Below are 15,344 nucleotides of genomic sequence, written 5' to 3'. Positions count from 1 at the left end.
AAGACTGATTTGTCCGATATTTCATATTCCATCCTAGTTGGCTTACATTGTCTTCCAAAGTTTGCAGGATTGGTCAGTTTTGAACAAAATGCCTCAAATCATAAACGCAGCTTGCGATTTCCGTGCAGTTTTGCACTCACATTGCCAATAAGGAACAAATGCCACCCTTTTCACATTGGCCTGTTATAGTGCCACTAGCAGCTCAGTCTTTGCAAAACACATTTGCCTCAAATCATGACAGGCCACAGATAACATGCCACCCTTTTCACATTTGCCTATTATTTTTTGTTTTATCATTATGCAAAAACAATATAGGTGAGTCAATGTAAGGTTTAACCCCCAAAAAATTGATACAAAAGGTTTTTCAATGGATTCTCGTAGTATTGGGTGTGCTAAATAACATACTCAAAATCTACCAAAATCTACCTCCCGGAAAGCCGCCATTTTCAAGATGGCGTCCGCTTTCACTGCGGGGAGCTTAAAATGGCTATATCTCAAATGGAAAAGATTTAGCTAATATTTTGTCAACTGATTCTGGTACCTCTGGACATTCTTTAGAGCATACTAAAAATAGAGGAAAATATTCCTTTCGGAAAGGCTTCATTTTCAAGATGGCGCGTGACTGGCGTCCACGATGGCTGCAGGAGCTTTAAATGCCTATAAACTGGGATTTAATATGTAAAAGATCATCACAATTATGCACTTGGTGACACGTTTTTGACATCCTAAAAGCTTAGGAGAAACAAACCACTGAAAAGGCATAATCTTCACGATGGTGTTCATGGGAGCTTAAAATGCATATAAATTGGGAGGGAATATGTGCCATCTTGAAAAGTATGCATTTCCAGTAGTTTCTTTCCCTAAGCTTTTAGTATGGTATTAGCATACCCAATAGTGACATCATTTTGTAGGCAGAGGAGAACTCTGCCCCCAGAGCATTTTCTGTCCCTCGCTATTTCAACAGATCAGAGACAAAAATAACGACTAAAGTATAATTCTAACACTTTCCTTTCAACAACAAAGAGAAGAAAAATGTGTAAATAGTAAAAATAGTAAAAAGATTCACGGAAACTGGGGGCAGAAATTCTCCTCTGCCTACAAAATGATGTCATACAAGGGGTGGGGCTAAGGTAAGGTGGGTTAAGGGGGGGCTCACTTCTCCTGTCTGTGGGAGAAGTGCTAATTACCTCCGCCTCTGGCCTCCTGAAAAATGAGTTTTCAGGGCAGTCTTGAAGGAAGCCAGCGAGCTGCATGTTTTAAGGGAAGTAGAATTCCACACTTGGGTGGCTGTGCTACAAAATATGTTATGAACTTATGATGGAAATAAGATAGCCTAGCTATGGCTTTTCCCAATCAAATGCCAGATAGTAGGCTACCACTTATTTTTTCCGAACTGCTGAATCCATCTTTCTTTTCACTCTTCTTGCCTAACAAGAATCAGAACGTAGGTCTTCTGGGCTGGCCCAGTAAATATTTTTAAATTAATTTTTGTGTTCACATTTCATAATAACTGTAATACTGTAGTTTGCGTAACTAAGCTAAGTAAGTTAATGAGCTATAATAAGTTAGCATACATAGTTTACCAAACTATAAGGTGATAGGCTACATGTGTTCTTCTATGTCTCCTCTGCTCCATTCAGCACTTGGCACGCACAAACGCATGCACGCACACTCCCCACTTGAAGGAGCACTTATTTAAACCGTCACTCCTTGATGTTGTGACTCCCCGAACCGAACTCTGCTCTAAAAGTGGAGTATGCATCGGCCCTTAGTTTCTGAAGGTTTCTGGACGGACGGAAGGACACAAACAGGTACGAAAACATAATCTCCGCCTGACGGTCTGGTGGAGATGAAACATGAAACAAAACATTTTCACCTGTGGTAGGCCTACACACGGCACTGTTTGGCACCTAAGGACGTTTGCCCAAAGCATGGGATTATAGCTGTTGTGGGTCAGGAGGTAACCGGTAGAGTCGCCGGAATGAAGCTCGCCGGGAAACGGGGGGTGCGTTCGGAAATGCGCACCGGGTGAGGCAGCGGTGCGCTTTTTCAGTCTGAACTCTGAAGGTAAACTTGTTGCGCTAGTTTATCATGATTATTCTTATTATTTTATTCTTATTATTTATTCATTTGTATTCTCTTTTTGGTGGGGGGAGGTTACACTTTACACATCAGCAGGTGCACATGAAGTTGTTGTCTCCACCAGGCCGAAAGGCATGGCCGAGACGAGACTTTGTTTTCGCTCCCGTCCGCTCGTCCGTCCATCCGTCCGTCCGTCCGTCCGTCCGCCCTTCCGTCTGTCTGTCCGCGTGCGTGTCCTTCCGTCTGTGGACAGCTAATCTCCGGCACCGTTGACACGATGGCAGCGATACTGTGCGAGCACACTCCCTGGGTGCCAGAGCAGAACCTCTGGCACAATTCTTTGCATGGGCCTGTTATAGCGCCACCAAAGGCGGATTTGTGCAAAACACATTTTTGGACAGTACTCCAGTCCAAAGATCACAAAAAGTCAGTACACAGTATCTCTATAGTCATTAAATGAAACTGGCCGACCAGGCCGACTTATGTAAAACAATTTTTTTGATATTACTCCTTCAGATTTGTTCACGCAAATCAGTACAGAGTATCTCTATAGTCAAGTGATCAAGACTGATTTGTCCGATATTTCATATTCCATCCTAGTTGGCTTACATTGTCTTCCAAAGTTTGCAGGATTGGTCAGTTTTGAACAAAATGCCTCAAATCATAAACGCAGCTTGCGATTTCCGTGCAGTTTTGCACTCACATTGCCAATAAGGAACAAATGCCACCCTTTTCACATTGGCCTGTTATAGTGCCACTAGCAGCTCAGTCTTTGCAAAACACATTTGCCTCAAATCATGACAGGCCACAGATAACATGCCACCCTTTTCACATTTGCCTATTATTTTTTGTTTTATCATTATGCAAAAACAATATAGGTGAGTCAATGTAAGGTTTAACCCCCAAAAAATTGATACAAAAGGTTTTTCAATGGATTCTCGTAGTATTGGGTGTGCTAAATAACATACTCAAAATCTACCAAAATCTACCTCCCGGAAAGCCGCCATTTTCAAGATGGCGTCCGCTTTCACTGCGGGGAGCTTAAAATGGCTATATCTCAAATGGAAAAGATTTAGCTAATATTTTGTCAACTGATTCTGGTACCTCTGGACATTCTTTAGAGCATACTAAAAATAGAGGAAAATATTCCTTTCGGAAAGGCTTCATTTTCAAGATGGCGCGTGACTGGCGTCCACGATGGCTGCAGGAGCTTTAAATGCCTATAAACTGGGATTTAATATGTAAAAGATCATCACAATTATGCACTTGGTGACACGTTTTTGACATCCTAAAAGCTTAGGAGAAACAAACCACTGAAAAGGCATAATCTTCACGATGGTGTTCATGGGAGCTTAAAATGCATATAAATTGGGAGGGAATATGTGCCATCTTGAAAAGTATGCATTTCCAGTAGTTTCTTTCCCTAAGCTTTTAGTATGGTATTTAGCATACCCAATAGTAAAAGAATCCATTGAAAAATCTCTTCCATCAATTATTTGGGGTTTCAACCATGTATAGACCTATTTAATAATGAATTAATTTCAAACAGACAACTAGGGGGCTAGCCCAACTTGTTGCCGATGGTTTTTGAAAAACGTATGTCCATACCCAACACCATGCCAAAAGTCAAAAACGTGTCACCAAGTGCATAATTGTTATGATTTTTTACATATTAAATCCCAGTTTATAGGCATTTAAAGCTCCTGCAGCCATCGTGGACGCCAGTCACGCGCCATCTTGAAAATGAAGCCTTTCCGAAAGGAATATTTTCCTCTATTTTTAGTATGCTCTAAAGAATGTCCAGAGGTACCAGAATCAGTTGACAAAATATTAGCAAAATCTTTTCCATTTGAGATATAACCATTTTAAGCTCCCCACAGTCAACTCAGACGCCATCTTGAAAATGGCGGCTTTCGGGGAGGAAGATTTTGGTAGATTTTGAGTATGTTATTTAGCACACCCAATACTACCAGAATCCATTGAAAAACCTTTTGTATCAATTTTTTGGGGGTTAAGCCATATTTTCTCTTAGAATGACTCACCTAATAGGAGAGAGACCACTGTATAGTGCAAAAATAGTTTTGCATGCCTTCAAATAGCTGTGCTCCTTCAGCATTGTGGGTTGCTACTCCTGATCAGTACCGGTAATTCTATGTTGACGTTTAATGTTGAAACATTACTGCACCGTGTGCCAAAGAAGATTCTAAAGGCTATATGAACCCCTTTCTTTGAAAACAGAGAAAAGAAAAGAACAAATAACAGTGTTTCTGGTTCTAGAATCGGTATCTGCAACTCTCCACAGTCTATACTGTCGCAATACTCTTCCCCTCTCGCTTTCCTCACTTGCTTCTCTCTTTTTCACACACACAAATATTCACATTGAGAGACTGTGTGGATACACACAGCCACAGCCCCCCTGAAGCCAGCGATTGTTAGGCCACTCGTGGTCAATTTATGTACATGGCCCAGGCTTCCAAATATGAGTATTGAAAATCTACATCTGTACCCAAGGTCTGTTATGATTCCAAGTAATGGTTGGTACTTATTTATAATGCTTATCTTGGAAAGCCTGGTCCATGTACAGATCAAAAACACAGCCCACCCACCTCCAGAATCAGGACCTCCCTGTGACAGGTGTCAACAAAAACAACATCTGGTGTATTTGGGATGCCAGCAAAGACATCACAAGCACAACCAAACCAATCCAGTAACACCCTTGAATGTTACATTGCCGCATTAGATGGCATAGCCTACATTTTCTAATGGCATCGGACACTATGTCGACAATGCGATCGTGGCGAGCAATGTATACGTTTTATATGCACTGCAGCCATCTGTTAAATTGTTATGTGTGCAATAGATTCTGATTGTTCAGAATCATGGTGGTTAATACAGAGTGGGCTATGTATGTCGGGATACTAGTTTGACAGATTGTACTTGGTTGGTAATACTTGCTGTCTTGCTTTGATGGTAAATTTTAAAACATCCTCCACAATAACAGCATTTTTGTACGAAGAATGTGAAACAGAATGATCAGCGGAATCAATACAGGCCAACTTTCCCTGCAGAGTAAGTCCACGCCAATGTTGTTTGGCCTCAGGCTGTTTCACATGAAGCAGAACCCTTCTCGCTGTGTCTTCCTGTAGCCTGTAGCCTGTCCCTTCCCTGGTGGGTGAGAGTAGCCTCCACTACAACACTGGGGTCTGTAATTAGTCCATCAGAGGTGGGCACTGTGATGTTGTTTTTTGCCCATTTAAGCTGAACTCCTGCCCGATGGCAGAGGTCATTGAGATCTGGCCAATCAGACCAGACCCCAAAGCCCTTGGCTTGTGAGTCCAGTTTTCCAGAGTCTGTCCTCCTGAAGCCCAAGAAATTATTCTGGTCTGCTGCAGCCAGGGGGACCTTCCTCCTGCGTACATACGTCCAGTAGGAGTGATGCCCTGGCCATTTCTCTGACAGTGCCATCATCATTGTTGAGCATAATGATATGAAGTAGGTGGGTTAACCTTGTTGCTGCATAGATCCACTCTACATTTTGGCACATGCACAAACACACACACGCACGCACGCATGCACGCACACACACACGCGCGCACACACACACACACACACACACACACACACACACACACACACACACACACACACACACACACACACACGCACACACGCACACACGCACGCACGCACGCACGCACACACACACACACACACACACACACACACACAGGCAGGCTGGCTGGCTTTTTGATAAAGAGTGCACATGCTCTGCACTAATACTTCAGAAAATCACTAATTTATGTCCAGGTCTCAGTGGCATAACTACAGCACACATCCATCTCCCTGGCATTAACGTGATAGATGTATTTTTCAAGCTGCCATTAGGACTGGAGCAGTTTGCCTGTGCAGGGCCCCGTGTATGCTAATGTGCCCTCTCACACCTGCAGTTTCCAATTACCCCTGAGGAATGGAGCCAAGGCTCCGTCTGCAGCCACCAGCAATAATATGAGTAATGGCAAAATTGCCCAAGTGCTGTATAGGACTTTAAAAAAAAGAAAGAAAAAAGGAGAAGGAAAAAAATCTGTCAAGTGAGGGTGGAGTGTGGGGAAAGAGAAGGGGCAAAAAGAAAAAACGAGAAAGTGAGAAAAGAGGCATGGGGAAATGTGGGTGAGTGGGAGAACGAGAGGAAGGAATCTGTGAAAAGCAGTGAGGAAGCAGGGGTGCTGCTGCAGTGCACAGCTTGAGATGTTTTCCTGATACATTTTCATTTTCAACAGATATTGATTTCCCCTCCGGAACGCTTTTTCCTGTCAATATTGTGAGCATGGATTAAAATCCTAGCATTCCGACATCGAAAGCTGCCAAGCTTCCTGTCTCTAATGTGTTTTTTTTCTTTTCTTCTTGTGTTCTTTCCAAGGTACTTTTAGATCAGCAATCACTGTAGCCTCGGAATGAAAAACGACAGATGTGAGTAGAAATAGAGATGCTATAAATGCATCTGCTTAGATCAGTTTTGTGGAGCGTAGAATCATCTCATCCCTGCCACTCATCTGTGTTCTCCTTCGTGGCTGATTTATCTTTCCTTTTATCTCTCTCTCTGTCATGTTTTGATATTTTATATATATATATATATATATATATATATAGTTAGGGTTAAAAGATTCACATAGGGTTAGAGTTAAAGTTCAATTTTTGTAGTTATTTTCTTGTTTGTCCAGTCTGTATAGTAGAGTATGTTCATACAATTCAACTTACAGTATACAATTGGGGTGGTTGTATTGAGACATTTTGATCCTGTGTCTAGGTTGGATACAACCTTTGTCACAATGCTGTTTCTGGTTTGACACAAATTCCTGAATTTGGATCTGAAGGTTAATATTATTTATCCCCAGAGTAGATCAGTAGATTAAATAAAATGTGCTCATTTAATGTTTTCTGTTTAGACAAACATGCGTGTGTGCATGTACATGTGCGTGTGCGTGTGTGTGTGTGTGTGTGTGTGTGTGCGCGCGCACGCGTGCACGTGTGTGGGTTTATATTACCCTTGAGTATTAGGGGGACATTGTGGCTGTTGCCCTTGATAACAGGAGGCGGAAAATCAATCACCTGAATTGACAGATGTGTGTGACACTGAAGGGTTGTTACTGGGCCCACCCATTTGTTTTCCACATAACGCCCCCCCCCCCCCCCCCCCCTCTCTTTTGGCCTCCTCTTGTCTTTCTAGATCTGTTTGCCTCTTGGAGATTAGAAACGTACTGCCTACTATATGTGTATGCATGCACATTCAATGTAAAATCCAGAGTGCAACACTTTCAGATTTCAATTTATACGCCAACAGACAGACAGACAGACAGACAGACAGACAGACAGACAGACAGACAGACAGACAGACAGACTGACAGACACACACGCACACACACACAAACACACACACACACACACACACACACACACACACACACACACACACACACACACACACACACACACACACACACACACGCACACACACACACACACACACACACACACACACACGCATGCACGCAGGAGGCACCTGGTAAAGACCTAGCAGGATTAGTGTGTTGCATGAGATGGTTACCACGAGGAACACGTGTTCAGGTCACCAGCACTCAGATGACACAATGTCACACTGCTCGTCTCATCACTCTCTATCTGTTTTTCTTTTCTTTCTGTCCATCCTTAGCCCCCTCCCCTCTCTTCGCTCTCATGCTTTCTCTCACACATGCTTTCTCTCTCCCTCTCTCACATGCCTTCTCTCTCTCCCTCTCTTTCCCTCTCTTTCTCTCTCTTTCTCTCTCTCTGTCTCTCTCTCATGCTTTCTCTCCCATTCTGTATTTATGTGTGTGTGAACTGAAAATGTTTGAGGGGTGAGGGGGGCACCGAATCCGAAGAGAGGACTTGGCAGTGGCTCCTCTCTCCCTCTCGCTTCATCGCTTCGGTCCTCCCCAAATCCTATTTCACAGTGCCAAGCATCCGCTCCCTGGATCTCCACAAACTCCCATCTCCAGACGCAGGTTTAAGCCCCTCTCCTGGCACCCAGAGTGGGCACGGAGAGAGGAGGCATGTGACACACTGCACTGTCGCCAGAGGCACAGTTACGCACCTATTATCTTTGCTCAGAGCGAGTCCAGTGTCCCACAATGTGCACGGTGCTTACTCACATGTTCCTGAACTCACCAGTTGGATGCAATTATTTATGTGTGACCATTTAGGAGAACATAAACTTGTAAGCGTATTACACACACAAACGCATGCACGCACACGCACACACACACGCACACAAACTCACTCACTCACTCACTCACTCACTCACTCACTCACTCACTCACTCACTCACTCACTCACTCACTCACTACTCACTCACTCACTCATTCCATCATGACAATATATTGGTGATGCTAATAATAGTCTACTACACATGCTCGATCTTGAAGTCTACGGGCCCTATTTTCGTCCATGCCTTACCCCTAAACTTCTTTGCCTTTTTGACTATTTCGAAAAACATTTAAAAATACTTCAAATAGCAGATCTACAAGCTCACAATGTGTCGATGTAGATCGGCTAACTATTTTAAGATGTTTTTTCAAAATAGTAAAAAAAGGCAAAGAAGTTTAGAGATAAGGGGTAAGGCATGGACGAAAATATAGCTCATTATCTTCTGTTGAGGGGTAGGATCACGCTTCAGTACTTCATCGATATCAAATTCAGGTCACTGCAGTATACAACCATAGATGAGCAGTAGCCTATTTGAAAAATGCATTTCAAATAGTTTTTTGTAGCCTACTTTGTAAATGTAATTTAATTGACACATTTTAAACATTTACACAGGTTTATACTATGGGAATAAAAATGAGAATAAAAACGTGAAATGTTACTTCTCTGAATGGAGGTAGTGTAGGATGAATCTTGAGACAGACTTCATATCACCTTTACCTCAACTAGTAAAATAGGTCTTGTGAAAATTTCCGTCAATAAAGATACTTTAGGCCTGCTTTTGTGATAACTACATAACCCATAAATGGTCGGACAAGCCTAATATTTGACTATTTGTGATGCTATGTATCAATATCCTGTTCAGTATTCTGGTGTCATAATCATGGTCAGTATGGTGTCAGTATCCTTTCAGTATCCTGGTGTCAGTATCTTGGTATCAGTACCCTGGTGTCAGTATCCTGGTATCTGTACCCTGGTGTCAGTATCCTGGAGTCAGTATAGCTGGTGTCAGTATCTTGGTATCAGTACCCTGGTGTCAGTATCCTGGTGTCAGTATAGCTGGTGTCAGTATCTTGGTATCAGTACCCTGGTGTCAGTATCCTGGTGTCAGTATAGCTGGTGTCAGTATCTTGGTATCAGTACCCTGGTGTCAGTATCCTGGTGTCAGTATAGCTGGTGTCAGTATCTTGGTATCAGTACCCTGGTGTCAGTATCCTGGTGTCAGTATAGCTGGTGTCAGTATCTTGGTATCAGTACCCTGGTGTCAGTATCCTGGTATCTGTACCCTGGTGTCAGTATCCTGGTGTCAGTATAGCTGGTGTCAGTATCCTGGTGTCAGTATAGCTGGTGTCAGTATCATAGTGTCAGTATAGCTAGTGTCAAGCCAGGACCAAGTGTGGAGAAGAGGGGTCACAGGTGCAGCGCACAACTTGGTTGGTGAGTTGGTGAGACGAAGGAGAACTCCAGGCAGGAATAATCCCACAGTACTGGAGAACTCTACGCACCTGTGTCACCTCAAGACCTCAGGAGGGACCCACCCAATACCTCCCCAGAGAAGCCTCTTGTTGGGAAAAAACTAATAGAGCAGGAGAGGGGAGTTTAGCCTTGGTCAGGAGGAGGAGATGGGCAGTGATTTGGCCACCACTGCCGACCCGGCCATCAGGAGGGTGTTGTGGTTTGTGGGTCGAAACACCTTATGATCGATGGTAACCACCTGAAGACATCAAATTTTCCTGGCCAAGGCTACATTCACCAAACATGAATGGAGGAGAAGCATCGTTAGATGTAATTATAATCATCAATCATCAATCAGTGTCAGTATCCTGGTGTCAGTATCCTAGTGTCAGTATAGCTGGTGTCAGTATCATAGTGTCAGTATAGCTGGTGTCAGTATCCTGGTGTCAGTATCATGGTCAGTATCCTGGTATCAGTACCATGGAGTCAGTATCATGGTTCTGATGTCAATCTCCTGGTGTCAGTATGGTGTCAGTATCCTGGTGTCACTGTCCAGGTATCAGTATCCTGGTGTCACTGTCCAGGTATCAGTATCCTGGTGTCAGTATCCTGTGTCATTCTCTTGGTCAGTATCCTGGTGTCCTGGATCTTGTCAGTATCCTGTCTGTATCCTCATTGTGTCTTTGAAGTACAGTCATAGAGGCAGCTCTGTGTAGGATTGTGCATTCAGTCTCATGCCTAGTTCATACATGGGCAACTGGCGGCCCGGGGGCCACATGCGGCCCCCACCTTCACTTAATGCGGCCCGCAGGTTAATACTGGAATACCGATTGTTAGATATGAATTATGATACATAATTGTATGATTTGTGTATGAGGATCATATGACCATATAAGGTTATATTATGAACTGAACTTACAGTATAGGAGACCATATTTTGGTCGTATACTGTGAGTTCAGGCTACTGATTACAGGTACGAAATCATGATATACTGTATGTCACTAGTGGAAAACTACCAACACTCTACGTGTCTGTCTTCCTTGTTATGATCTGGAGATAAATCAATGAGTCCCACGAAGATCTTACTGTCATAATCTGTACTCTTTATATACTGAATGTTAACTTCCATTTTGGAAGAGAGAGAATTTAGCAAAGCTGCCACCAGGATGGTATGCTCAGCTGTTTGTCTCCTTGTCTGACTCTCTTCAAATACAGCAATTGATTGATAAGTCCTTTGGCTCGTCTCTGTCTTATTTTGGTTATGGATTTTATCCATATTTATGTAACTTAATTAATTATTTAGATAACACCGATATATTATTGATTTCAGCTGTTACAATTCCAAACATGACCTGCTTTAATTCCTTCAGTCTATATTAGTAGCTTAATGAATAGTATTAAAATGTGTTTTTTTATGTCCAATGTATTTATTTGTATTTAAGTTCATAAAGTTAACATGAGTATATAAGTAAATGTGTTTGAAATGTATTCAGGATTTCAGGATTCCAATTAAAAAATAACAAAAAAATATTCAGGATTCCAATTCAAAAGAAGCAAAAATAGCACAATGCGTTTTGAGCTTGTAGATCTGGTATTTTTGCTTCTTTTGTATGAAATACTAGAATGACAAAGTAGGACTTAGCAATATGCAATGTGGCCCTCTGGAGTGAGGTTGGAAATATAGTTGCCCTCTCCATCATCAAAGTTGCCCACCCCTGCCATAGTTCTTTTCTAGCTTTCGATGACAACAAGGACACTCTCTCACACAGTGTTAAACATTTTGGCTCCCTCCAAACACCACTCTGCTTGTATGATCAATGTCTATTCTTAGAAGTTCAGATAATTCATTTAATATTTGTTCTTCAATATATGAATTAACTCATCATTGCATAGGTCTTTATAAAAAGTATTTTCATGTATTTTCAAAATACTAAATATCTTGAATACATTTCCCAGAGCAGTATTTTGTATATGTATTGTGATACAATTTTGAAGTAGTATCTGTGATTTGTATCTAAATACTTTTAGCTGTATTTTCTCCCCTCTGTGTGCAGAATAGATGTAACCAGTGTTGCATTAGTAAGTAGGTCAGGTGTGAATATACTGTCACATGAAGCAACGTGTGCATTTTCACAAAAAGACCACTAGATGGAGCCATATACCTGTATTTAGTGGGAGATCACATTTTGATCACTTTTTTATGACTGTTATTTTGTTTTCCAATTTGTACATTTTATATAGACCTATTGTTTCCATACTCATTCCTTATATATTAACATCACTGGTTCCAACATGAATCTCATCTTTAATTAGAGATCAGAGTATGGCTCATAATTCATAACATCCATCAAGTGTAATCATATGGTTCTGATTTATATTTATTTGTGTCTGAATGGAATGCCAATATGAAAACAAATAGCTCTGGAGAAACAGATTGAATTCTTGGCCGACACACCTACACTCACGGTGGGACTACACCAAAAAATGTGCACATACGCGCGTACTGTCCGTGAAGAGGCTCGCGTATGCGTAAACGCTCCAGGCTACACCAAGGAGGGAGTATATGTGAGGAAGACCAGATAGTCTGTGTACAAAACGCATAGGCGTGCTTAAAAAATAGAACCGATCCTATTTTTAGGGAATGCGTATCCGTGGTTCGCGCTATCCGTACGCCTGGTGTAGCCTGCTGAACTGACATACATTGGATCTATCCAAAACGCACATACGCGCGCGCGCCCCGCATACGCACGCATACGCACTGACGCGCGCGAAACGGCTTGGTGTAGTCCCACCGACACACACACACACACACACACACACACACACACACACACACACACACGCGCGCGCGCGCGCGCGCGCGCACACACACACACACACACACACACACACACGCGCGCACACGCGCGCGCACACACACGCACACACAGTCTTCTCATGCTGTATTTGTGATCTACAGCTGATTGACAGTTATAGCTGGAAGGTGGAACCTATGACCCCATATAAAAAGAAGAAAGGGTATTGGTATAGGCTACTACTGTATGCAACAAAAATAAATAAAATGGTTGTCTGTTTCCTTGACCTATGCTGATCATACACTTTCTCTCATGATGGCAAGTGACACAGCGTGTGACTCAACCTCTGAGGGACGGTGGGAAACATGTGAGTTATTACATTGGTGCATTACAAATCTGTCATAAAGTAGACATGAAGCATTTATTCACTAACACACACACACACACACACACACACACACACACACACACACACACACACACACACACACACACACACACACACGCTACAACAAAACAACACATAGAGGAGACATAACCATAATAGCCTGCTATAAACAAAGCATGTTGCAATCTGTCCATTGAGGCAAAGTCGTCATTAAACATTAATGGCCTTCAGGGCTTGGGGGAAGTAAACAGCGACATCCTGCACGTCAGAGCTGTAAGTGCTGGATCCCTATGCATTATTAATACAGTCTGTGTGCTAATTGAAAGTCATAACTCCACAAATGAAACGTCTGAGGCAGACATCACGCCCTGACATTTTGTTGACAGATAATCCCTCTAGTGGAAGCTAATTTTAGATTACATTTTCCGTTTGCTCGCAGATTTAACTAGTGGTGGTACCTAGTTGTATAAAGATAGTGGGCCTGTCATCAGTCAATATGAAACTGCAGCAAGCTTTCTTTAGCATACAGGCTACTTACTGTACATAAGGTGACCTTTATTTGTTAAAATTGTCAATTGTGTAATTTGTGTTAAATAACTCTAGGCCTATAGCAATCATTTATTCTGTTACAGGAGTCTCCTCCATCTCTCTTCTTTGGTAGATTTAAACAGAAAATATACATTTTCAAGTTAGGATACCAATTGTATCCAATCAGGAGAGAGAACTCATAACTGAATTTCAGTCTTTGTGAGATGTGTTACTAAACACCTTTACAAACACATTGGTGAAGACATTTTTTGGTAAGGAATTTATTCCAGGATTTTTTAAGATATCCCCTGACTAATAGTTGACCTGTTCTGACATCACATTGTTCACTGCCACACTCCATATTATGACAAGATAGCCTGTTCTGGCAATCATATATGGAGATCCCTGATGTCATCAATATTAAGCCCATATTTGGCTATGCCCATATATGAATGCTCCATATAGGCCTATGGTCAAGACAGAATTCATTTTCAAATCAAGACTGCTGACTATCATCACCTGGATCTCCCTATGAAGATCACAACACTGACCTCATCAAACCCTACATGGAAACAACTGGATCATCTCCATAAATGGAGCTGGTCAATACTGTTGTATATTTTGAGACCGAATTAGACTGAAAATGAATGGGATAATCTGTGAATATTTCCAAGTCTTTTGTGGAGAAGAAGTTGTTGAGAGAAGCAGGCAGTGGAGGTTCTTCGTAGATTTATTGCAGAGTATGAGTTCCAAGAAGCTCCATCTTGGAACTCATGGGTGCGTTCGGAAACCCGCACCGGGTGTGTGCTCAGTGTAGTGAGTGCAGTGGGCGTGACTTTGGAGAGTGCGTTCAGTGTGGCTTATTTACGAACGACCAGTTTTAACACAGGCAGCTGCTGTGTGCTTTTTCACTCTGAACTCTGAAGGTAAACTTTCTGAAAAGCAGCAGTTGCTGTATGCCAACGTAACGTTGCTATTTGGAGATGTAGGTCTAATTCACAACATTGGCATACCTGCTGTTAATTTACATTTTGATGTGTGTGAAACTATCAAGCCCAAACGACCAATTAAGCTGCAAGTGCTGTATTTTGCGGTTATTTCCTCCATTGTTCACAGTTGAGAAGCATTCGAGACACGGCCATGAAAACCAACCAATCAGAACACCGCACCACACCACCACACCACCAAACCCCATCTTCTGAGTAGGGTTGGTGAGTGCGTGCACTCAACACACCAGTGTGCCGCGCACTGGATTTCCGAACGACAACGCACCAAGTGCACCGAAAAACGAACGACAACATGGCACACCAGTGCGTTGAGTGCGCATTTCCGAACGCACCCCATGATAACCATGCAGTGTGGTTTCAATATCACCATAATGTACATTTGGGATTTCCCATTTCCCAAAAAAAAATCTGAGATTTTCCTAATAATTTTATAATCATTGTATTAAGTAGATGTTAGGCTGTTAGAAATGAATGTTGGTCAAGCTCGCACACTTTTTATAAATTAACAGCAAGCATTCAAAAATATATGCACACACACATATAAGTATGTAAATGTCCTCCCTGTCATGAACCATGTCCACCCTGCCATGGGAGGCTTGATGGCTTGATGGCAGGGTGGACAATGGCAGGGTGGACATTTTGGGCTAATTTTAGCATTTAATCAACACATGGTGGATCCTCTGTTAGCAACATGGCTAAGTTAGCAAAGTGACTTTGTACTGTTTAACAAACATATTTCACATTTCTGAAAATATGTATATTAATAGATGTTTTTGCCATGATAGGGTGGACATGTTAAGCTTGACAACACCCTACTGTACACCTAATATCATGAAAAAATAGAAAATACA

Source organism: Nannobrachium achirus (genome assembly GCF_963921795.1).
Source record: "Nannobrachium achirus genome assembly, chromosome: 22".
Classification (NCBI taxonomy): Eukaryota; Metazoa; Chordata; class Actinopteri; order Myctophiformes; family Myctophidae; genus Nannobrachium; species Nannobrachium achirus.
Note: the sequence above shows the minus strand (reverse complement) of the source record.